The following is a 22,271-nucleotide window of genomic DNA, read 5'->3' on the forward strand; positions in this document are numbered from 1 at the left end:
GATTCGTTAACCACTGCGCCACGACGGGAACTCCTGTTGAGGGCTTATTGTGTGCTAGACTCTGATCTAAATTCTTTCTGTGTGATGACATTTAAGCTACACGGCCACCTCGGAGGAAGGTGCTGTCATCGTCTCCAAGGGACAGAGGAGGCATCCAAGCCCAGAGGACTTAAGGCACTTGCCCTGTGCCCCTCGGCTCGAAGTGGTCCAGTGCGGAATGACTGGGGGGACCTTCCCTGGTCCCTCAGGAGCGCCACACCTGCACAAGCCAGGGGAAAAGGGAGACTCAGCTGGCCCAGGGCCCCTGCATGCTGCCTTGGGCTAGCAAACCGTCTTCCTGGAGGATTGGAGGATGGTGAGAAAAGAAAACAAAGGAGGCTGCAGAGAGGGGCCGGAGCTCGGAGCCTGCCCTCCTGAGAACCTGCCCGGATCTCAGGTTGGTGAAGGTGAGTGCGGGGTCCTGGGAGGAGCAGCCCAGGTGGGTGTGAAGGGTGTCAGGTCACATGACAGTTGTGGCAACAGTCTCTCCCAGCCAGACAGCCCCTTACAGGTTTCTAAGCTGTTCCTTAGCTGCGATCTCATGTCCTCTTCAGGATCCCTTGCTCCAACCCCAGTGACACGGGAAAGCATGCGTTCAACACATCTGCCCAGGCTCACAACCAGAGCTGGGACTTCAAATTAGGTGTGTGTGACCCTGAGTGCACTGCTCTTTCCATGGCCTCTTAGTCCTCAGTCAAGGTGCAAATCAAGCTTGTTCTCCTTGAGGGAGGAGGAAAGGCAGTGGGGAGCCAATGTTGTTAAGTCAGGCTCTCGGTTTGTACCAGAAAAATCTCATTCCACCCTCATCACCGCCTTATGAGAAAAGGATCATTGGAATTCCCATCCTGGCTCAGCAGAAAATGAAACTGACTAGTATCCATGAGGACGCAGGTTCGATCCCTGGCCCTTGCGCAGCAAGTTAAGGATTCCGCATTGCCATGAGCTATGGTGTAGGTTGCAGACACAGCTCAGATTTGGCATTGCCGTGGCTATGGGGTAGGCCAGTGGCTACGGGTCCGATTCAACCCCTAGCCTGGGAACCTCCATATGCCTCAGGTGCCACCCTAAAAAAAAAAAAAAAAAAAAGGATCATTATCCCCTTTCCAAGTTGGACAAAACTGAGGCCCAGAGAGGTTAAGCAACTTAGTCAAAGACACACAGCATGGAATCGAAGAGCTAGGATGAGTGTCCAGTTTGAAATGGCTAAAATGTAAAATCTAGCAAGCAGATAGGAGAAGCCACCGACAGGAGTGTAAATTAAGTTTTGACAAGTTGGGTATGCCAACTGCACTGTTTACCTACAACCTCCGAATCTACATGCACTTCATTCCAGAGATGCCTCACAGCACAGAACCGGAGGCAGGCTGCCTGAGAGACCTGCAACACAGGCAATTCACCCTACAGCAGGCGTGAAGCACAGAGCCAAGGTCATAAGCAGATGACACCCACTGAGACGGCTGAACGGCTGGCTGCAGGCATAGTGGTCCCTAAGGCTTGAGCCGGAAATGATGCTAAGGCTCTTGTGCAGCAGTCCCTGGGGGCTAGGCATGGGCAGAGATGCACAGGGCCATCTCAGAGGACAAGAAAGGATTTTATTAGCCGCTGAAATCTCAACTGTTTCATGAAATTTCATTTGGCCTCTAGGGAAAAGAACTAGCTGTGATCCAACAAGGGCAAAAGCACAGATGCGGGGGGGAAAAAAAAAAAACCCTCATCTCTTAAAAATGCAAAGGCTTGAAGGTGCTTTCCAGAGATTTCACTGAGATAAATTCCGTGGTGAAAGAGACATCCGTTCAGAAAGGAAGAACGCTTCGTGGGAATCACAGGGCAGGTTTAAGAAAGATGTTTTTCTCGGAAATATGAGAGTGAACTTGCAGTGACTGTTCAAGTTAGCTTCTAAGGAGAGCTAGAATTCTCCTTATTACATTAGAAAGGTTTGGAATTAATAGGGAATCCACCATGCAGTTAGGGCGGAAGGCACAGAGCAAAGACCAAAGGTATTTAAAAATTAAAGACCAAAGGCTACAATTGTATTTTATCTTTGCAGTTTCCCAAACACACGCACGTCTATTACACCACACGATCTACGCTACCCTGATGCAGCAGAAGAGTGGCCAGCATTACACGTTTTCTTTCTTTCTTTAAAAAAACACAAAAACACAGCTTTTTGGAGCTATAATTCACATACCATACAGTTCACTCGTTTAAAGCGTACAGTTCATTAGTTTTTAGTCCATGCACAGAGTTGTGCAACCACCACTATCTAATTTCAGAACACTCTCGAAAATAAACCCTGTATCCATTAGCAGTCATTCCAAATTCCTTCTTTCTCCCAGCCCCTGGCAACCGCTAATCTACTTTCTGTCTCCATGGATTTACCTATTCTAGACATTTCCCATTAATGGAATCATACACTCTGGGGTGTTAATGGGTTGAATTGGGTCTCCCCCCACATCCATATGTTGAAGTTCTAACCCTCAGTCTCTCAGAAAGTGACCCTCTTTGGAAAGAGAGTTGTTGCAGATGTAACTAGTTACAATGAGGTCTTTAAGGTGTGCTCTGGTCCAACATGACTGGTGTCCTTATAAAAAGGGAACGTTTCGATACCCTGTGAAGATGAAGGCAGAGATCCAGGTGATGCTTCTACAAGCAAAGGAACACCGAAGATGGCCAGCAAGACGGCAGAAGCCAGGAGACGTCCTCAGAAGTAAGAAAGGCTGCCGACACGTTGACCCTGGACTTCTGGCTTCCAGAACTACAAGATGATAAATTTCTCTTATGTAAGCCATCCAGTTGTGGCACTTTATCATGGTACTTTATTACTATGGCAAACTAACACACATGGTTTGTTTTTTGTTTTTTGTTTTTTGCTTTTTAGGGCTGTGGCATATGGAGGTTCCCAGGCTAGGGGGCGAATCCCAGCTACAGCTGTTGGCTTACACCACAGCCACAGCAATGCCAGATCTGAACTGTGTCTGTGACCTACACCACAGCTCACGGCAACACGGGATCCTTAACCTACCGAGTGAGGCCAGGGATCGAACCTGCAACCTGATGGTTCCTAGTCAGATTCATTTCCACTGCGCCACGATGGGAAGGCCCACTTGTGGTCTTTAGAGACTGGCTTCTTTCACTTAGCATAATGTAGCCAAGTTTCATCCATGTCGTAGCATGTATCAGAACTTCAACATGCTGATGACCAAATAATACTCCATTCTATGGATTTGATTTTATTTATTTTTACAGCCACATCCATGGCATATGGAGGTCCCTGGGCCGGGGACTGAGCCCTAGCTGCGGCCACACCAGATTCTTTTACCCACTGCACCAGGCCAGAGATTGAGCTCATGCCTCCACAGCAACCTGAGCGGCTGCAGTCAGATTCTTAACCCACTGCCACAGCGGGAACTCCCATTATACCCAATTTTATCATATCGCTAGAAACAACATTTATCCATTCTTCAGTTGATGGAATTTGGGTTTCATTTGCTGTCGTGAAAAATGCTGCTACGAACATTCAAGTACAAATTTTCATGTAGACATGTTTTCATTTCTCTGGGGCGTAGACATATTTCTCTGTTCCAGCTGCAGAAACTGAGGCCCCATGAGGTGACTTGCCCAAAGCTACCAGCTAGCACATGGAAGAACTGTCCCTTCCAATCCAGGTGTCTTTGATTTCAAACACAGAGGTCTTTCAGCTATCTTAGGCTACACACACTCACACTCATGCAAATTCGCTCATACCTACACATCGCACAAGCACAAACGATGCTCAAAGTTCTTTGAGCCCGCTGATTTGTCCCAAGTGCAGAAGTTCAGCAAAAGCAATCAAACAGAAGTGGTGCGCTGCTGAGGGAGCTAGGAAACTTCCAAAGAATAAATAAGTAAGGACATTGATTTGAATATCACCGAGGGAAAGCCCAAAAACATTTAAAGGAGTATAAAGAGGTTAGTGGAGAGCAAATGGCTCAAATGTGGCCTTCAGTAGCATGCACACACTGCTATTGATTGCGACGAGGAGATTTCTGGAAACAAATGCACTTTACCAGAAGAATAGTATGCCAGTCAAAGATGTTTATGTGAAGAGAGCCGCATTTGAAATCTGTACAGGGCTCTGCCCTCACCATCCAGTTACTCAGCGCGGGCGGGAGCAGCTTACATAAGCAAACTTGCTTACGATGGATGGAGCGAGTGCAGGAAGATTTGATTTCACCGTTTCTGTGAGTGAGCAGATCAGAAGCTATTCTGAGCAGCCTCAAAGGAAAAGCGCCAGAAATCATAAATAAAGAAGTAGTCAGGCATGTCCAGTGGCCATATCAAATGGGACATTCCTGCAGAATGTGTGAACATGGTGTCTTTCAAAAAAGACTCTTAAAAAAAGAAAGAAAAGAAAGAGAGAAAAGAAAATACCTTAGTAGCTGGTGACAATGGCATTCGCTACAGTTAAAACCTAGCAGAAGTGACCTGGGACATAAAGAAAAAAGTAGCGGAGTTCCCGTCATGGTACAGCGGAAACGAATTCGACTAGGAACCATGAGGTTGCAGGTTCAATCCCTGGCCTTGCTCAGTGGGTTAGGGATCCAGCGTTGCCATGAGCTGTGGTGTAGGTCGCAGATGCGGCTCGGATCCTGTGTTGCTGTAGCTGTGGCGTAGACTGGTGGCTGTAGCTCCAAGTCAGCCCCTAGCCAGGGAACCTCCATATGCTGTGGGTGTGGCCTTAAAAAGCAAAAAAAGCAACAACAACAACAACAAAAAACCCAAAAAAAGCAAAAAGTAGCGTATGGAGGAGGGCAAGATTCAGCTTTTCAGCTTAACACATATTTTTGACACTCTTGGTGCCTGTCATTCTGGCCCCACTGTTCTCAAGTCCCTCACCCCGCTTTACTTTTTCATACTTTCTTATTGCTTCCTGAGCATCTATTATAAATTTACTTGCTTATTGTCTGTGACGGTTCATTTTATGTGTCAACCTGACTGGACCACAGACCTAGTTAAACATTGTTCTGTGTGTCTGGGAGAGTGTTGGCTGAGATGAACATTTCAATCAATGGACTGAGTCAAGCTGGTTGTTCTCCCGGGTGTGGGCAGCTGTCATCCAGTCAACTGAAGAGACTAGAACAAAAAGACCAAGGAAGAGGGACCTTTGCCCCCCTGACTGTCTGAGCGGGGCGACTGGTTTTCTCTGCCCTGGGACTTGGAACTTATATCACTGGCTCTCCTGACGTTCAGGCCTTTGGACTCAGACTGGAATTAGATCATGGGTTTTCCTGGGTCTCCGGATTGACAAATGCAGGTCTTGGGAGTGCTTGGCCAGTTCCTTATAATAAATCTCTTGAGGTAGATACAGGTGTAGATCTAGCCCATGGGTTCTATTTCTCTAGGGAACCCTGAGACAGTGCCCATCTTCCCTACCGGAGGGCACGCATTCTCAGCTCACTGCCAGGTGAGGGCTGCAGCCTCCGAATTCATCTCTCATTGTCCTTTTGCCTCCTCTCCAATCCACTTTCCCCCAACTGGGTATGTCAGTCTCCTGCTTAAAGTTATCAAGGTTTCCTCTGGGATCTAGAGGGCCAGACAGTGAGTGTGGTCCAGCTCCCTGGTTTCTCTCTCTCTCTTTTTTTTAGGGGCACACCTGCAGCATATACAAGTTCCCTGGCTAGGGGTTGAATCAGAGCTGCAGCTGCCAGCCTACCCCACAGCCATGGCAACACTGAATCCGAGGCACATCTGCAACCTCTGTTGCCACTTGTGACAATGCCAGATGCTTAACCCACAGAGCAAGGCCAGGGATTGAACCTGCATCCTCATGGATACTGGTCAGGTTCTTAACCCACTGAGCCATGAAGGGAACTCTGAGGCCCCCTGCTCTTGGGTACCTGACATCCTGCAGCCTCAGATGGAGACACTTTCCGACCCACGCTGTGACGCAGGTGATTTGAATTTCTTCAGTGGCCTCAGGTCTCAGGAATGCTCACCCCCCTGATTTCAGCATCACTCCATTGGGTGGCAGACCCCTTATCCATCCTGAAGCACCTGTCGGCCAAACTGGGCCACTCTCCCTCTACCTCCCGCCTTCCTTCAAGAAGGTAGGATTCATACAGGCCTGCCTCCAGCTCACCAACACATCAGCCCTGTCCCCAAAGCATGGTAACAAGCTCAAGCGTGAGCTCAGCTCACTTGCTGGCACACTGTAAGTGCTCAAAGACAGGGAGCCCTTCATTTTTTAAATAATAGCTTTATTGAGGTTATAATTCACATGCCATAAAATTCACCTCTTTAAAGCGTGCCATTCAGCAATTTATTCAGTCAGGCAATCATATGCAATCATTACTATGATTTGTTTTCAGAACACTTCCATCACTTCAAAAGAAACCCTGTAGCCATAAGCACGCCCCCCGACCCCTACCCCCCACCAGACCCAGATTTTTGGTGACCACAAATCTACTTTTTGTCTCTGTGCATTTGCCTATTCTGGACATTCCATATAGAAAGAATCATAACCACCTGTGGTCTTTTATGTCTGATTTCTTTACACCAGCACCATGTTTGCAAGATTTATTCATGTTGCACAGGTCTCAGTAATGCATTCCTTTCCATGGCCAAACAACATTCTATTGTATGGATCGATCACATTTTGTTGATCCATTCCTCATTTGACGGACACCGAGTTGTTTCTGCTCTTTGGCTATTATGAGAAAGGCTTCTGTCAACATTCATGCCCAAGTTTTTTTTTGGGGGGGGGCCTATACACAGTGGTGGAATTGCTGGGGCATATGGCAACTGTCTATTTAACTATCCGAGGGAATGCCAAACTTTTTTCAAAGTGGTTGCAGCATTTGACATGCCCGCCAGCCATGTAGGAGGGTTCTAATTTCTCCATGTTCTCATCAACACTTATAATTGTCTTTTTTGTTTTAGCCATCCCAGTGGAAAGATAGCACTTAATATTAATTGGGGTAGGTGCTGGGTGCTCAAGAGTCCACCCAGCCTCCCTGTTGCCCATCCTTCACCATAATGGCCCATCTCAGTCACCAGACCCCAATTTTGCTTCCACCGAGCATCCCTCACCTTCCTATGCACTGAGACATCTTTGTCTCTGTGCCATTGGTGGTCGTCCCATCCCAAACTAGACAAGCCTCTCGAACCAAGTAAGGCCACATGCCTGAGGAATATGGTTGCTGCCTAGAGCCTCAGCTATTAGGAACCAATGTTCTTGGCCATGGAGTCCAGCCCACATTGAACCCAAATACTCTGTTCCTGGAGATACCACCACAAGGCGAGAAGTTAGCTTTTTTGCGGCGGGCCGGGGGAGGGGGGGCACACCTGAGGCATATGGAGGTTCCCAGGCTAGGGTCGACTCGGAGCTATAGCTGCTGGCCTATGCCACAGCCACACCAATGCCAGATCTGAGCCTCGTCTGTGACCTGTATCACAGCTCACAGCAACACCGGATCCTTAACCCACTGAGCGAGGCCAGGGACCGAACCCGCAACCTCATGGTTCCTAGTTGGATTCGTTTCTGCTGCACCACGACAGGAGCTCCAGAAGTGAGCTCTTTTTAAGGCCTGTTCGAGAAACAGTGACCAGTGCATGGCGACAGTGGTCACACTGGCTAACATTGATTTATTCACCGCTCCTGGCGGGCCTGGCACTGTGCTAAGCATGGACACGTGTGCCCTTTATGAACCTTCACAACAAACTTATAAAGGAACCTAGTTATTTCCATTTTCCTGATGCGGACGTTCTTTTGAGAGGACAAATCACTTGCTCAAGGACACACAGCATGCAAACGCTGGACTAGAAACCCTGGATTATCTGACACAGAATAGAAATGCTTAATTGGTATGTAGCCCCTCCCTACGCTTCAGACATGAACTGCGTGCAGTCCTGGACTCCAGTCCAGGTTGCAAAATCTGTGTTGGTTTCCTATTGCTACTGTAACCAATATTGCTACTTAGCACAAATTTAGTTACACACCAACTTAAAACCAGCAACTTCATTACAGTTCTGGAGGTCAGAGTCCCCAGTAGGTCTTCCTAGGCTAAAATGAAGATGTCAACAGGGCAGAGCTACAATCTTTCTAGAGGCTGGAGGAGGGAATCCATTTTCTCGTCTTTTCCAGGCTCTACAGGCTGCCTGTGGTTCTTTGCTTGTGGCCCCTTCCTCTATCTTCAACGCCAACAACTTTTTTTTGGTCTTGGTTTTCCAATAATCTCTCTAGGAGGGCCACTTGGGTTCTACACTCAAGAAGTCCTAAGACTCTGCAACTCTGAGGATTTTTTTTTTTTTCCCACCTAGCTCCCCCGAGGACCAGAAAGCACCAAAGCTACCAAAAGGGGGATAGGTTCTCATAACCTGTATTAAAACGTGGTACCTTGACACATGCTCCTACATAGATGGACCTTGAAAACATTATGCTCAATGAAAGGCCACATCTTGTATGATTTCATTTATATGAAATCTCCAGAGAAGGCAAATCTATAGAGACAGAAAGTAGATTCATGGCTGCCAAGGGATGGCGTTGAGGGGAAATGGTGACTGGCCACTAATAGGTAACGGGACTCTTTACGGAGTGATGAAAATACTCTGCCATCAGTGCTGACAGTTGTACACCTTTGAATGTACCACTTAATTGTTCCCTTTAGAAGGATGAATTGTGTGGTATTGTAACAGGGACCAACATGTCTGACTCCATATTGGATCTGGTTTTTTGTTGTGCTTTTATGTCTTGGGTTTTTTCTTTTTAACTTTAACCTTTGTGTTGTACTGTTGTGCTACAAGTGAATCACCAAAGAGCTGTTGTCTATAGGCCTAAATTATACAAAATGGCCCATCTCTGGGAACTTTGCCACCCATGTAATGATCATGAAGCTAAAATACCTTTGTTTAACTCACAGGAAGCCTCCTGACCAGGCCCACCAGTGAATGGCTGTAGGATGGAAGATATTAACACACTTCCTCTGGAGTCTGGCCAGAACCAGGACTTTACCCCCTCCCCTTTCAGTATAAAAGAAGCCTGAATTCTTTTTTTTGTTTGTTTTGTTTTTTTCTTTTTAGGGCTGCATCTGCAGCATATGGAACTTCCTGGGCTAAGGGCTGAATCGGAGCTGCAGCTGCCAGCCTACGCCACAGCCACAGCAATGCCAAGTGGCATCTGTGACCTACGCCACAGCTTGTGGCGACACTGGATTCTTAACCCACTGAGAGAGGCCAGGGATCAAACCCGCATCCTCAAGGACCCTATGTTGGATTCTTAACCCGCTGAGCCACAGGAGGAACTCCAGAAGCCTGAACTCCAACCCACCGACGATGGTTCTTTGGGACACTAGTATACCATCTTCTTGGTCTGCTGCCTTTCTGAATAAAGTTGCTTTTCCTCGCCCCAACAACTTGTCTCTCACTTTATGGGCCTGTGGTGTAGTGAGCAGTACAAGCCTAGACTCAGTAACAGTATGTGAATGATATCTCAGCAAGGCTGTTACTTTGCAAACTGTGGTCAGTGGAAAAGGGGTTTGGGGACACAGAAGAAATCTCTTAGCCAAGTCTGGGCTTTGAGAAAGGCTCTCCAGATGATGCTATGGCCACGGCCAAAAGACAAGTTAAGTGTCAGATGAAGGAAGATGGAAAGGGCATTCCAGGCAGATGGAACAGTGTGAATCAAGATAGGCAGGTGGCCTCCCCAGAGCTCCCCTCCTGGGCCCAGTCCGCCTGGATCCAGGGCTTGAGAGATGATTGATAGATAGATGAACTGACAGATGGATAAACAGACTGATGACTGAACGAATGGTGGATGGATGGGCGGACAGAGGGTGGATGAATGGATGGTGGGTGGACGTTTTCAGTGACAACACAGGCACACATGCCCTAATTCTCTTATCCAACACTTAATCCCAGGGAATTGAGGGAATGCCAAGGGTGAAAGACACAGTGTACCCCTTTTCAGTTGTGGAGCCACTCTAGTCTTGCTTCGAGGGGACTTCCCAGGAGGACCAATGGTTGCCTTCAGAGGATGGACAGAGGGGGAGCTGGAGACAGTGGAGTCCGAGAGGAAAGACTGAAACCTGCCTGGGGTACCCTCATCCCTTAGCTCTGCAGGCAGAAAGAAGCTCTCAGGACATCCTCAAGGAGGCATGCCATTCAGGGGAGGCCCCGGCCTAGGACTCTGGAGACCTGGGTGCTTGTCCCCTTTCTGCATTTGAATCCCCGTGGGACTGTGGGTTGGACACTAACCCTCTCTGGACTCCACTTCCTTGTGTGTGATTCCTTGTCTGTGGGATAATGAATGTAAACTTGAAAGTTTCTTTTTTTTTTTTTGTCTTTTTTTAGGGCCACACCTGAGGCATATGGAGGTTCTCAGGCTAGGGGTCAAATCCGAGCTGTAGCCCCTGGCCTACACCACAGCCACAGCAACGTGGTATCCAAGCCACATCTGCAATGCTAGATTCTTAACCCACTGAGTGAGGCCAGGGGTTGAACCTGTGTCCGCATGGATGCTATTCAGATTAGTTTCTGCTGAGCCATGATAGGAACTCCAAGCTTGAAGGTTTCAAAACCCCTTCAGTGCAATGGAGAGGGTGGAGTCTTGAGACTCAGCAGAGCAAGGGCAGAAACACTATTTCCAATTTGTGCCAGGCATCATGGTACAGAGGACAGAGCTGGACTTAGTCCTGGACTCTCATCCAGCTTCACCCCTTACTAGACCCGTTGTCTTGGGCAAGTGCCTTAACATCTCAAGTCTAGCTTCCTTTTTTGCATCATAAAATTTTTGTTTTATCCTTTTAGGGCCACACCCACAGCATATGGAAGTTCCCAGGCTAGGAGTCAAATGGGAGCTGCAGCTGCCAGCCTACGCCACAGCCACAGCCAGGCCAGATCTGAGCCTCATCTGCCACCTACATTGCACCTTGCGGTCATGCCAGATCCTTAACCTACGGAGCAAGGCCAGGGATGGAACCCACATCCTCAGAGAGACCACATTGTGCCCTTAACCTGCTGAGCCACAGTGGGAACTCCTGCAATAAAGTTATTAACATTTATCTCATAGAGTCATTGTGAAGATATTAACAAAATATATGTAGGGTACTCAACATACGTCAATTTTTTAAAATGTAAATTCCCACCCCCAATTTCACTTCTCTCTGTTGAGTGTACATATTTTAGGGTTTAATCTGCACCATGTTCCCTTTTCCTCTGAGAAGCTCCAGCACCAGGGGTGAGCCGCAGCAGCCAGAGGAATACTACACAACCCTCCCTGTTCACTTGGTCACAGTGGAGGCCAGGGGCCCAGAAGTGGTCACCTGACCCAAACTGGGCCAATCAGATTGATTTTGCAATAGGGCACAAGACACCTGTCAGACTCTGCTGGGTGCTTGAGCCAGCAAGCAACACATTTAAGGGTCAAGATTACTTGAGGGAACAAAGGAAGGAAGGAAGGGAGAGAATGAGGGAGGAAGCAGGGAAAGAAAGGTTCCCATGAGGACTTGGGTTCGATCCCTGCCCTTGCTCAGTGGGTTAAGGATCCGGCATTGCCGTGAGCTGTGGCGTAGGTTGCAGACGCGGCTCGGATCCTGCGTTGCTATGGCTCTGGCATAGGCTAGTGGCTACAGCTTTGATTCGACCCCTGGCCTGGGAACCTCCATATGCCGAGGGTGCGGCCCTAGAAAAAAAGACAAAAAATAAAAACAAAACGAGTTCCTTCACACCTCACCTTAATTCCACCAGCAGCTAACCCAGGTGTTGGGTGCCTCTCCTGACACCTTTGCCTGAACTGTCCGGGCTGAAGGCCTGACTGATGTCACCACATCCTGGAGGGTCTTTCCCGTGGTCTACTCCTGACAGGGCACCCTCTGGGGACGAGCACATTAGGGGGCCAGGGAAGAAGAAGGACCCCTGCCGAGACAGGCCCGTGCTGGCCAGGAATGACCTCCACCGGCTCAGCCAGAGACTAACAGAGGGGTGTGACTGCCTCAAGGAACAGCGATGACTCGGTGGTGCCCACTGAGGGGTCCTAACGAGGATGCTCCAGGCAACATGGAAGACCTCCCAGTCCATTCTGTGGAGGCAGGGATGGGAACAACCTCGAGGATCCCGTGCTGTTCTGGTGCCCGGCCATGGAGGCCATCTGCCAAGGCTGGCCTCTGATCTGGGGCTCCCGCACCAGCTCCTCCATCTCTGCCGTCCTGCCCCTTGCCCTGCCTACCTTCATCCCACCTCCTGGCTGCTGCCACCACTTCTTATTCAGTCTTGGCTTCTGCTCTCTGCTCTCTTTCCGTGTCTTTTGGCTTCTGGCCTTGCAAAAACAGAGCTCTGCCTCTCTCCGGAGGCTCCCTCTCAAACCCCAAGAGAGAGGCCGTGTTGGCTCCGTTGGTTACTGTTCTCCACGCTGCCTCCCAAGCCACCGGGCCGCCCGTGAGGTGGGCTGCCTTTCCGTCAGGTGCACGCCTGAATCCACCATGCAAGGGTGGGTCACCCAGCTGGCTTTATTCTAGGAGGGACTGTGGCATTGCAGCTCTCACGGCATGACATATCTTTCTCCAAAATACATGGGGAAGGAGCAAATGAGATGGTGGAGGTGAATATGCTTTGGCAAGTACAGTGGGCCTTGCTGGCACAAAATATGTATTATTGATAACATGAGCAAGGCCATTAGGTCACTATTCATGGAGGTTTTGCTCCCCTAGGACTTGCTGGCCAAGGGCAGTGGTTAGTTACCAATAGCCATGGTCGCTGATTCCCAAACCCTCTCCAGGGAAGTTGCTGAACACCCAGCCCCCCTCCGCCCCCTCCGACTAGGGCTGCTTCATCGAGAATCCTCCTTACCTGCTTCCCTGCTGCTGCAGCTCTGGGCACTCAGGGAGCTCCCGACAAGGCTCACAGATCCCTTTTAGGCTGCCAAAGGGTTCCCAGGTGCCTCCACTTTACAGCTACTTCCGCCGGAAGTCGCACCATTCCCACAGGGTACTGGGGTGGGGGCAGCTCACAACGTTCTAGTTCACATATTCCAGCCCTTTGGAGAGAAGGCCTCTTCCTCTGTCAAATGCCCAATTCCAGAGAAGGGACCAGGCCTGGCTCAGCTGGGGTCCAAGGTCCACACGGGCACAATCAGCTGCAGCCAAGGGCTGTGTTGCTCCCCCTCTGCAGATGGGGAGAAGGCAGCTGTGGAGGGCGTCGGCCAGAGCCGAGCCAACAACACTAACGGGGCCAAAGCCCCATCCTTCTCACCAACGGACCAGGCACATGTCTCGGTGCTGCCCTGTGCCATCAGATCTGTCCCCAGCACTTTGAGCCAGGGACTCAGGCTGGGATCAGTCCCCCAGACTCTGTTGCCTTTTGGAGCCCCCTTGGAGACCGACTATTTTCTCTCCCTCTTTTCCTTTTTTCTTTTTTTTTTTTTCCTTTTTAGGGCCACACCTGTGGCACATGAAAGTTCCTAGGCTAGGGATGGAATTGGAGCTACAGCTGCTGGCCTAGAGCACAGCCACAGGAATGTGGGATCCGAGCTACATCTGCAAACTATCCCACAGCTCATGGCTATGCCAGATCCTTCACCTGCAGAGTGAAGCCAAGGATCTAACCTGTGTCCTCGTGGATATTAGTCAGATTCGTTTCCGCTGTGCCACGATGGGAACTCCTCCCCTTTTTCATCAGAGAGGCTATTCATCCAGGGCTGGACTCTCAGGCCCCAAATACCTTTCACTTGTTTTGGAATCCAAGGCTTATCAGGCAGTTGGCCCTGACATCCCGGGGTTCCCCAGGCCGCCCCTCTTCCCCGACCTCCAGATGTATTCTTTTTTCCTTCTTCTTTTCTGGTAATGGCTATTCAGAGATATCATTCACACACAACACAATTCACCCATTTAAAGTGTCCAATTCAAGTTCTTTGTGTGTTCACAATTACACAATTACGCAACCATCACAACAATCGATTTGCAACCCCCCCAATTCCCATTAGCATGACTTCCTTTTTTCACCCCAATTCTGCCACCCACCCCCAGCTACAGACAATCTCTAATCTACCTTCTACCACTATTTTTTTGCCTGTGCATGATATTTCAGATGAATGGAATCATATAATACACGGTCTTATGTGACTGGCTTTTTTTTGGCCATACCCACAGCACACAAAAGCTCCCAGGCCAGGGGTTGAACCCATGTCACAGCAGCGACCCAAGCTACAGCAGTGACGATGCAGGATCTTTTTTTTTTTTTTTTTTTTTGTCTTTTTAGGGCCACTTCCTCAGCATATGGAGGTTTCCCAGGCTAGGGTCCAATCTGAGCTGTAGCCACTGGCCTATACCACAGCCACAGCCACAGCAGCACAGGATCCAAGTTGCGTCTTCGACCTACACTACAGCTCACGGCAACGCCGGATCCTTAACCCACTGATCGAGGCCAAGGATCAAACCAGCATCCGCATGGATGCTACTTGTGTTCATTAACCACTGAACCTTGACAGGAACTCCACAATGCAGGATCTTTAACCCGCTGAACCACCGGGGAACTCCAGTGACTGACTGGACTCTTTCACATAAAAAGACTTTCCAGTTTCAATCACGTTGTAGCAGATATTCCTCTTATGGCGGAACAATAGTCCATTGTTGGGACACACCTCATTTTATTTATCCATTCATCCGCTGGTGGACATTTAGGCTGTTTCTATTTTTTGGCAATTATGAAAAACACTACTGTGAAGATTCATGTACAAGTTTTTGTGTGAACATGTGTTTTCATTTCTCTTGGATACACAGCTAGGGGTGGAATAACTGCGTCATACGGTAGCTCTACGTTCAACTTTTTTTTTTTTTTGCATTTTTTTTGTCTTTTTGCCTTTTCTAGGGCCGCACCCATGGCATATGGAGATTCCCAGGCTAGGGTTCTCATCGGAGCTGTAGCCACCGGCCTACGCCAGAGCCACAGCAACAGAGGATCCGAGCCACGTCTGCGACCCACACCACAGCTCACAGCAACGCTGGATCCTTAACCCACTGAGCGAGGCCAGGGATTGAACCCGCAACCTCGTGGTTCCTAGTCGGATTTGTTAACCCCTACGCCATGACGGGAACTCCTTAACTTTTTGAGGATGTGCCAGACTGTTTTCTGTGCCATTTTATATTCCCACCAGCAGGGTATGAGGGCGCCAAGTTCTCCAGATCCTTGCCAACACTTGCAATTATGTGTCTTCTTAATTACAGCCTTGAGGGGTTCTTGCTGTCCGTCCTCTGAGCAGGGCCACCTCTTCCACGATGCCCTCCTTACTTACCTGCTTCTCCCCCTGGAACTCCCCCACCTCCTACGATTCCATGTAGTAGGGTCTTGACAAAACTCAGATGTCGCCATGGAAGGACATGTTGGAGCCAGAGTCAGGGCCAGGTCCCCTCTGATATGTGGTGTGATGTCAACAGAGACTGGAGATAGCCCAGGCTAAACCGGTTCTCCAGAAGTTGCTGTCACAGGCGAAAGCCCCTATCAGAGCTGTTCTTCTGGGACAAGGTGCTGGCCCTGAGCTTACTTAGTCAGGACTCGGGTGGCTTGTAAAACAGAAATTCCCTTAATTCCATGGTTTTTTTTTTGGGAGGGGTGTATTTGGCATTCTTTCCCCGTTGTTCTGAAAATAGCACTTTGATCTAAAAAAAAAAAAAATAGTTCTTCACCCATTCTGAGGCTACTTAGTTTAGGTGGGGTGGACCCATCTGCAGGTAATGGCCCTTCTGGCCAATCAAAACGAATGGGTCAGGGTGGTCACATGACCCAATCTGGGCCAATGATAATCAGCCCTGGGACCTTTTCTGGAGGAGCCAAAGAGTCAGCAGAAACACTGGTCTGCAGAGGAAAAAGAAGGAGATATGCAGAGAAAAAAAGCAGAAATGGGAGATGGTGCGGCCTCAGATAGGAGAGAGAGACATGGGGTCAGAGGCAGCCTTTTCATTCCTTCGATTTCTGGTTATGCTTCCTGCAGGGGATTCCGAGACATTCACTGTTGCTTTATAATACAGCCCATTTTTAGTTGAAAGCTAGTCAAGATTCATTCAATTTTACGTGACAGAAGCTCAAACCAAATGAGCTTAAGCAAGAAAAGAGGGATTTGGGGGCTCACAAAACTGGAAAACTCAAGGGACGAATCCAGGTATGGGGGAATTTAAGAGCTCAAATGACATCCCTGGGAAGCTGTGTCTTTTTTTGCTGGTGCATCTTTTTTTTTTTTGTCTTTTGTTGTTGCTATTTCTTGGGCCGCTCCCGTGGCATATGGAGGTTCCCAGGCTAGGGGTCAAATCGGAGCTGTAGCCACCGGCCTACACCAGAGCCACAGCAACGCGGGATCCAAGCCGCGTCTGCAACCTACACCACAGCTCACGGCAATGCCAGATCCTTAACCCACTGAGCAAGGGCAGGGACCGAACCCGCAACCTCATGGTTCCTAGTCAGATTCGTTAACCACTGCGCCACGACGGGAACTCCTGCTGGTGCATCTTTTATTAGGTAGGTTTTCCCATGAGCTCGAAAAGGTGGCCCCAGCAACTCCAGGCTGGGCAGAGACCCCTGGAAGTCAGCACCCCGTTCCCAATAGCTCAGTAAGGCTGGAGTCTTAACGGATGCCCAGTAGACCCTGGATCTGCCACACTGGTCACTGTTTACTTTCAGCCTAATGGAGATGGGGGAGAGGGGGCAGACAGAAAGGGAAAGAAAGGGCATAGCCTTTGCGTACTGTATGGAGTCACTGTTCAGCCCATTTACCTGTGAGGGAGCCCATGGTCAATGTCAGCTGGCTGCCCTGGAAGGAAGGCCAGTTCTGTTCAAAGACGGGTCCTTTCTGTGTCTGCGCCTTCCCAGGCTGGACTGTGCAAAGTTGGGCAGGATTTGGGATTGGGCCTGGAAAGGTTGAATTGTTCTGCCTGGGAGAGTAGAAAAATTTGGAAGGGTGATTAATAATAAAATAAAATAAAATAAAATAAATAATAATAATAATGGCTAAAGTTATTAACACTCAGCTAAGGGCTTTGTTTTTTGAAATCCTAAGTGGTTTGCTTTATGAAATCTTCACTGTCAATCCTGTTATCTTCAACTTTTATTATCCTCATTTATAGATGAAATTGAGGTTCAGAGAGGTAAGGTAATTCCCGTCTTATCACACAGATGATAAGATGCAAAGCCAGGCTCACAGAGCCAGGCCATCTGGGAACAGACCTCTTGCATTTAACTACTGGACTGTTTTGCCTCTCAAGGAAGAGAGCTGTGAAAAGGAAGACGAAAAGAGCCAGGATCATTGTACAACTGAGAGACCGATGTCTTATAATAACGAAGTATAGCTAAGTAAATGAAGTATAATCTTTAAAAAATTGTCAATCACTATGTCATACACACGTGACTTATATAATATTGTACATCAACTCTGCTTTTTCTTTTTTGCTTGTTAGGGCCGCACTCGGGGCCTATGGAAGTTCCCAGGCTAGGGGTTGAATCGGAGCTACAGCTGCCGGCCCACACCACCAGCCACAGCAACATGGGTTTCGAGCACGTCTGCGACCTACACCGCAGCTCACAGCAAGGCAGGATACCTGACACACTGAGTGAGGCCAGGGATCGAACCTGCGTCCTCATGGATACTAGTCGGGTTCATTTCCACTGCACCACAACAGGAACTCCTCAACTGTAAAGAAAAAAGAAAAAAGGGAAAAGATGAAGAGCCAGGATGAGGCCAGGGAACTGTGTGAGGTAAAGAGTCCCGTGAAACCCTCCCAGGGCTGGGTGGACCAAAGAAGTTTTAAGAACATCTGTTTGAGGTTGTTGTTCTCACAGCACTTGAAACCATCCCTCTGACTTCCCTAAACCTCCCTCTGCCAGCCTCACACACAAACACCTTCCGCGGTGGGTTTCTGGTGGAAAGAGCAGAAGGCGACGGCCACATTCCATGTCTTAGTCAGAGCTGCGTGAAAACAACACAGCAGACCTAGGTCAGAGGCCCAAGCCAGATGCTAAATGAATTTAGCAGAAGCCGCAGCTCTGAGGCAGAGGAGAGTGTGAAAATGCAAACCATTCCAGAATGCTCCAAAGCTTTGGGGATAGCTTTGCATTTCCACACGGTGTGGGATACGGATTTGAACTGATGTCTTGGAAATCCCAGGGACGCCCCAGTTGATAAATGGGTGAAGTACAGATGGGGAACTGAGGCTATTCGCCCACATCAGCTCCCCTTCTGCATCCCCAGCTTCCAGCCCTGGGCTGGGGTGTGAAGACCAAGACCCCAGCTTATGTCCGGCAGGGAGGGGGCCGATGACATAAGTGAGCAAAGGACCAGGGAGGGGTTGGAAGTCTCCGGATCTCCGTGTCTGAGCCAGACTGGAAGCCGGGCTTGTCGGAACTCACGCAGAGGGACTTCTGAGCGGCAGTGGGCTGGCTTCGTTGCCTTGGGTGGGAAGGGTCCCCGGGCCTGGCTCGAGGCTCATCGCAGGCCTCAACTGGCTCCTGCTCTAAGAAGAGGAGAGAGAGGGGCAGGGAGCCAGGCAGAACTTGGCGGGGGACTCGGGAGAGAGAATCAGACCTGCCTGGTAAACTCTGATGAGGAGAAAGTCTGGAACGCTGAGCCCCAAGAGGGAGGAGGGTGCCGCTGGCCAGGGTGGGGCGGTCTCAGAGGCGGCCCTGAGCAGCCGCCAGAGCCCGAGGAGGGGGTGCAAGAAGCGGGGAGGTACATTTGTCCCGCTGCCCACCTGGGCAGACTCAAGGCCATTAGGTTTTCCAGAGCAGTTGAGAGATGCATCTTGTCAGCTGCCAGCAGGGCCCGGAGGCCGGCCAGGATCTGGCGGCTGCGGAGCTCTTGGGCCAGTTCCTGCAGCTTTTCCTCCCGCCTCCAAATACAGGCTCCTCCGAGGCTCCCTTCTCCTCGCCGCCTCTTCGTGCTCTCTGCTTTGGCTCCAAGGCTGCACGTCTGCTCGACTCTGATGACATCCAGATGTCCTTCTCCTGAGGGCCCCCGACCTCACACCCATCCCCCTGGATCACCCCAGACCCCTCACCCTCAGACACCCCGACACGAACCGAACCCCTCTCTGCAGCGCTAGGCACTGGGGGCAAGACTCCCTCGTTCACACGTTCTTTCCGTACCCGCCACCTCTCACAAGGGAGCCGGACCTGGGGGAATCCGACCCCACCCTTGGCCAAAGCTCTCCTCCTCCTCTTCCCTCTGCTGTCTTCCCGCCCTGGCCCCAGGGGTGACAGGCTAAGCGAGGACCAAGCTCTGGCTGCTGGCCCCTTCCTCTCTGGAAGGTCACCTCCCTGGTTTCAGGCCTGGCCCACGGGGCCCACTTAAGGTTAAGGGATCCTGAGATTCAGGCCCGGCCTTGGAGGGAGAGGTCTCCTCAAGTCTGAAACCAACCTAGAGGGGGCTCAGCATTGGGTTGAGGGCAGAAGCCCAACCACTGACACAGTGACCCCACGATTCCCATAGGGACAGCGCTCCCAGACCTTGCAGGGGGTGGACAGACAGTTGTCCGACCTTCCCGGACCCCTCTGCCTAATTCATTCAATAAAGCTTCGTTCCATCCCGGTCTCTGATCATCTTTCCCCTTCAAATCCCATCCCCTTTCTGTGTTCCCCTTGGAAACGGCTCATTAAAGACCTTCGGGTCATTCACTGGGTTACAATTTGGGCACAGCTTTATTTTTCGAAGAACAGCTACCAGTTGGGCTCTGTGAGCCCCTCCACCAGAGGGGAGTTCTGCACCTTTGACAGTATTTGGTCCAGTTTCTAACGTTTAGACACTTTTGGATATAAAAGCAGTCTCATTCTGGTTAAGCTCTGGGAGTTTACTTTTTTAATGGCCACACCTCTGCATAAGGACGTTCTGAGCCAGGGGCTGAATCTGAGCCAGAGCTGTGACCTGTGCCATAGCTGTGGCCTCGCCAGATCCTTTAACCCACTGCGCCAAACCAGAGATCAAACCCATGTTATGCCTCAACTCCAGATGCTGCAGTCAGATTCTTAACCCTCTGTGCCACAATAGGAACTCCCAAGACCTGGGCCTTGTAAAACTTTAGGCTCAGGCGTTCTCTTGTGGTACAGTGGGTTAAGGATCCTGCATTGTCACTGTAGGGGCTTGGGTCACGGCTACAACGTGGGTTCAATCCTTATTCCGAGCACTTCCACATGCCATGCGAGCAGCCAAAAAAACCAAAACCAAAAAAACCCTTCAGGCTCAGATCTGATTCCAAACTTTCTTCTTCCACCACAAGGTGAGCCAAGCTGGGAGCTCTGGGGGCCTGAGTGTGTTAATGTGCACGTATGTGCCTGTGTCGTCTCTGTCACACATGCATCCACGCCCTTCCTCTGGGCTCACCCCAGAGCTGGGGTTAAGGGAGAAGACAGAGGGAATGGTCGTCCTTCTAGAGGCACCTGGCCAGGCTGTGGTTCCCCTTTGGAGAGTCACGGCTGTGGTGGAATTCGCTCAACGCCTGTAGATCTGGTGGTAGCAGGTGGAGGCCCCCAGGGTTCCACTGACCAGGGACTCAATTCCTGGCCCCTCTCCCAGACACTGGTGGCCCCTCCTCAGACAAAGCCAACCTGTGCTCTGAGCTCCCCACACCCACCCCCAGGGCTGAGACCCTGGCCCCAGGCTGAGAAGACTCCAGGGAGCCTGCAGCCTCCACTTCCTTCAACTGGCCACAGCTGGTGGCTCCACTCAACCACTGTGCCTCCCTGGAGCCAGAAACCAAAGGCCCTTACCCTGGCACTGTGCCCCCCATGTCCCTTTCTGGTGGCCCTGGGGCAGGTGGCAGCCCATGGCTAAGCAGACATTCAATCAGGGATGACGTGTCAGTGCCCCCCTCTTGCAGTTACCCCCAGACATTATAAGCAGTACCAGGGCCACCTCCTCTCCTCTGCGGAGGGGCCCTGAGTGGGGGGGAGGGGGGTGCATTTCATGATGGTTTGTTTCCCTCTAAAGGTGAATTTCTCCAGGCTCTGATGCTCTCCACAGTAAAAGCCACCGGACCTGTTGGGCCTCCTTCCCCCTGGGGGCACAGAGTCTCAGGGCGGCCTCTGGAACAAAGATTCCTATCAGGACCTCCTGCTGTGCTGTTACACCTCCCTGCCAACAGTCTTCCCACTGGGGCCAGGACTCCAGAGGCCTATCTGCCTGCCTCTTCTTTCCCTGCCCCATGAAAAACCTCTTCTCGGCCTTCAGCCCCACGTCTCTGCTCCACATCTCTGCTCCACATCCGGTCAGAGCCCCATCCATTCTCACCCTGTCATTCCAGGTCCTTCCACCAATGGCAGTGATCATTTAGACCAACTCCTGAAATGTTAGTCTAGTTATATCCCTCCCCCCAACACCCTCTGATGGCTCCCTAATACCTAGACAACATTCTAGCTCCTTCCCCCACATTCTAGGTCTCTTTCAGTTTGAACTCCAGCCTCATCTCCAGCAAAGTCCACACTTGTATCCACCGCTTAGCCTCCAATGGCAAATAGGTTTCATCTGGGGCCCAGCTTTTCCGCTGGCAGTGACTGGCCCCCTCCCCGCCCCCCAACACTGTGTGGAGGGCCGTGAGGCTGAATCAGTGGGAAGGAGTGTGATGGTCACTTAGTGATCCTGCCATGGGTCCAGGGCTGGCAGCTGCAAGGTGTCTGCCATCCTGTTCTAGTTGTTCCAAACTGCCCACCTCTTACCGCCTGGAGACCCCGGCCTCTCTTCTGCTCCTTCTCCGCAGCACACACCACATCCTTGCCACCATAAACTCTCCACTTGTCCCCAAGCTTGCCACATCCCCGTACCTGCCATTACCCCTGCCAAGACTCCCCTCTGCCTGTCCTCCATCGATTAAGTCTCCCCTCACTTTTCTATTTAACGGGAGTGACCTTGCACCTTGGTTTGCCAGGGTTTACGCTGCGTTCCCACCATAATTATTAGTAGACTTCCCTTCACACATGTCCCCGTTTGCACGATGAATCATATACATTCACCTTGACTCGAGCACCTCTGTCACTTTTAGGTCTGTCTTGCCAGCGCCCAGCCCAGTGTCCGCCACAGAGAGGGATCTTGGAGTGGCCTTGAAGGGGCAGGAAGAGAGGGAGGAAACAGATGGCAAGATGAGAGGTGGAGAGAGGTCAGCAGGCCCTTGAGTGGCGTCCTGGGACTCAAACGGACCCAAGTGTGACTGCCTCCGAGGAAGCTCCGCAGCTCAGGTCCCTGGAGGGAGGGGCCGAGACAGAGCCGCGTGGGGTGGGAGACTATAAAAAATTAC

At 50.4% G+C, this 22,271-nt stretch overlaps 1 protein-coding gene and 1 long non-coding RNA gene across 17 annotated transcripts in view; one reads left to right on the forward strand and one right to left on the reverse strand.

Moving 5' to 3' along the window:
* The first annotated feature begins 213 nt into the window (after nt 1-213).
* On the forward strand, nt 214-9,107 carry LOC146407261 (uncharacterized). Of its 2 annotated transcripts, XR_014827706.1 has the most exons (3): nt 214-446; nt 2,632-2,746; nt 8,937-9,107. It is a non-coding gene; the product is annotated as an uncharacterized LOC146407261 (long non-coding RNA). The 2 variants fall into 2 exon arrangements; XR_014827711.1 differs by lacking the exon at nt 214-446 and having other exon boundaries at nt 2,680-2,819; nt 8,937-9,075.
* A 5,667-nt stretch (nt 9,108-14,774) lies between these two features.
* Nucleotides 14,775-22,271, reverse strand: part of LOC102165127 (uncharacterized) — a 44,679-nt gene continuing 37,182 nt past the window's right edge. For 6 of the 15 annotated variants that reach the window (XR_301479.4, XR_014827692.1, XM_084996702.1 and 3 more), the window contains 4 exons: nt 18,400-22,076; nt 17,592-17,683; nt 16,771-16,928; nt 14,775-15,662 (listed from right to left, as the gene is read on the reverse strand). The gene's annotated coding sequence lies outside the window, so the exon portion shown is untranslated. The remainder of the gene's footprint in view (nt 15,663-16,770; nt 16,929-17,591; nt 17,684-18,399; nt 22,077-22,271) is intronic. The other 9 variants (XR_014827695.1, XR_014827696.1, XR_014827697.1 and 6 more) reach the window with 5 other exon arrangements.

Source organism: Sus scrofa, chromosome 1, assembly GCF_054392235.1.
Source record: "Sus scrofa isolate SSC_HxYL_T2T_F1_AM1 chromosome 1, Sscrofa_HxYL_maternal_Yorkshire_Landrace_v2.0, whole genome shotgun sequence".
Lineage (NCBI taxonomy): Eukaryota > Metazoa > Chordata > Mammalia > Artiodactyla > Suidae > Sus > Sus scrofa.